This window comes from Adiantum capillus-veneris, chromosome 1, assembly GCF_014529385.1.
Source record: "Adiantum capillus-veneris isolate H3 chromosome 1, ASM1452938v2, whole genome shotgun sequence".
NCBI lineage: Eukaryota > Viridiplantae > Streptophyta > Polypodiopsida > Polypodiales > Pteridaceae > Adiantum > Adiantum capillus-veneris.
The window spans coordinates 163,389,004-163,391,725 of NC_140931.1; the positions used below are offsets into that span (position 1 = coordinate 163,389,004).

General features: G+C 40.6%; 1 pseudogene; it reads left to right on the plus strand.

The window, feature by feature from the left end:
- Positions 1-262: 262 nt before the first annotated feature.
- On the plus strand, positions 263-803 carry LOC147465927 (uncharacterized; annotated as a pseudogene).
- Positions 804-2,722: the final 1,919 nt, after the last annotated feature.

The window sequence follows — 2,722 nt, forward strand, 5'->3', positions numbered from 1 at the left end:
GCCTGCATTTTCATTTTCTTGCTTGTGTTGCATGCCAAAACCCCGCCACCTGGTCCTCGACAAAGCCTTTTTTTTTTTGCAAATTGGCAGAGCCTGTCCCGCCACCTGGTCCTCGTCTGCACACCCCCTGTGGTCGTCGTGCTCTATACATCCCCTGCTTGTTGCCAGTGGCTCTGCAAAAAAACCTCTTTTGGAACACGTTTACCTCAAAGTCATTTTGCCTAAGTGTTTGTTCACATTGTAGCTTGATTCACCTTCAAGCATGAATAATGCAAGGGTCTGGCCGAGCTTTGCGGCTATTGTAGCGGCTCCTAGCAAGCTCACTTAGATCGGACAGCTTCAAGAAACCCTTGATCGTGTCATGGAGGAGAATCGTGACCTCAAAGATCGCCTCAGCAAGATTGAGGCACGCTTTGACTCCATGGTTCATCTCGCCACTGATAAAGTAAAAGAAGTCGAAGCAAAGGTAACTCAAGCCCAATCAACCACCTTTGCCAAAGTACAGACTTGTGTTACAATGGAGTTTTTTGAAAAAAGACTCCAAGAAGAAAATGCCCTCAAGGTCCACATTGGTGGGCTCCCCTTGCCATGGTGCACCACCAAGGACACTCTCGAAGAAGTGACCAACAAGCTCAACGACATCCTTCAACCAATTAACATCAAACCTGAAACGGTTTCCTGGATCAATGACACACATAGGCAAGTGCCACCTAAGCATTTCCTTCTCACTTTCAAGGACAAAGAGGATAAGATGCAATCTCGACTCCTCAAAGGGACAAAGATTTGGATCAATGAGGAGCTGACAACGAATCAACTAAAGCTAAAAAAGAGTGAGCTCAAGAAGATGCACGAAGCCCGTAAGCAAGGTAAATGGGCAATATATCGAGGTGGTAAAACCATCATCCAGGAGTTTCAAGCCCCCAAAAAGCTCTACCCAATCCTCTTTAGGTCTTGTTTCCTTTTTCCTTTTTCCTTTTTTACCCTGACGATTGGACTCTCAGTCCTTAACTGATATGTATTTTATGGCCTCACTTAGAAGCAACAAGTTGATTTAATGTTTTTGTGATGGTCCCATAGGTCATATCTGACCTCCGTGTGGATGATAAATCAATCTCTCTCTCTCTCTCTCTCTCTCTCTCTCTCTCTCTCTCTCTCTCTCTCTCTCTCTCTCTCTCGTAACGCTCATTCTCTCTTTCTCTTTATCTCTCTACACATACACACATAAACTCTTAATCTCTCTCCTCTCCCACAAACTCTCTCTCTCTCTCTCTCTCTCTCTCTCTCTCTCTCTCTCTCTCTCTCTCTCTCGTAACGCTCATTCTCTCTTTCTCTTTATCTTTGTACACATACACACATAAACTCTTAATCTCTCTCCTCTCCCACAAACTCTCTCTCTCTCTCTCTCTCTCTCTCTCTCTCTCTATGTGTGTGTGTGTTTTAGTTATTTACATATATTACCCACAAAAAAACATATACATGTTCAAAGACCAAGGTACCTAGATAAATACAAGGTTTATTATACAAAACAAACTTAGATAGCCTGATTTTGTACAAATGAATATCAACATGCTAGTATAAGACACCGTCCAAAAGGTAAAAATTCCTTCGAAATACCTGCCAATCTTCCAAACAGTAAAGCACCAAAAAGCTATACCAAAGAAAGTAGCCCTTACGTGCACCCATAGAAAACAACACAACATTTCTTTAGCGTTGGCTCTGTATGCAGGTGATGCATGGGCATCCTAGTTGTTATCCATGTCACAAAGGTACAATTTTTTGGTGCAAATAAAGAGAAATTTCAAGAGACTTTGGTAGCCAATTCCACCATCATAAACAAACCTTTACCAATCTGGTATATAGGTACTGCCACTGGTACCAGTCTCATATCAACAATGCTAGTACTAGTAGTATTGGTATTGCTATACCGCTATCCTGGTATACTCGTTCATCAGTGCTGGTATTAGTCTCAGTCTTCCAGTGCTCGTACTGGTACTAATACTGGTAGTGTTGGAACTGATACCGTTATACTACTATATTGGTATACTAGTATATTGATTCGCAAACATTTGTTTATGTCGAGAATACCAAAAAAAGAACAAAACTAGTAGTTCTATACTTGAAAATAGAAAGTAGGTAATTCTATACAAGTCTTGCAAAGAGCCGGTGTACTGGTATTGATATAGGTATGGTATACTGGTCTTGGTACTGGTACCAATATTCAGATTTGCAGTGCTAGTACCAATATGGTTAGTCTTGGTACTGATATTGCTATACTGCTAAAGAGGCATACATGTATACTAATACTAATACTAGTTCCTAGATTGTCAGCATTAGTACTGGTTCTGGTAGTCTTGGAACTAGTGCTGCTTTATTGCTATACTAGTCTACCAGTTTACTGGTATACTGATTCCAGAATGAATGAATAACTAGGACTTATATACTCAAAGAAGGGAAATAAGTAATTCTACAAGTCCTGCTGAGAGTCGGTGTACTAGTATAGATAGAGATTTGATATACATTTGATATATTGGTACTGGTACCAATACCAGTCTTCAGATTTTCAATGCTAGTACTGGTACCTATAGCACTGGTATTGAAATTTCTATATTGCCATACTAGCATATTCATAATGGTACTAGTTTCAGACTATCCATTCTAGTACTAGTGCTGGTGATACTGGTATACTAGTCAACCAACAGGTAACGGTATTCAACTCTCAGAG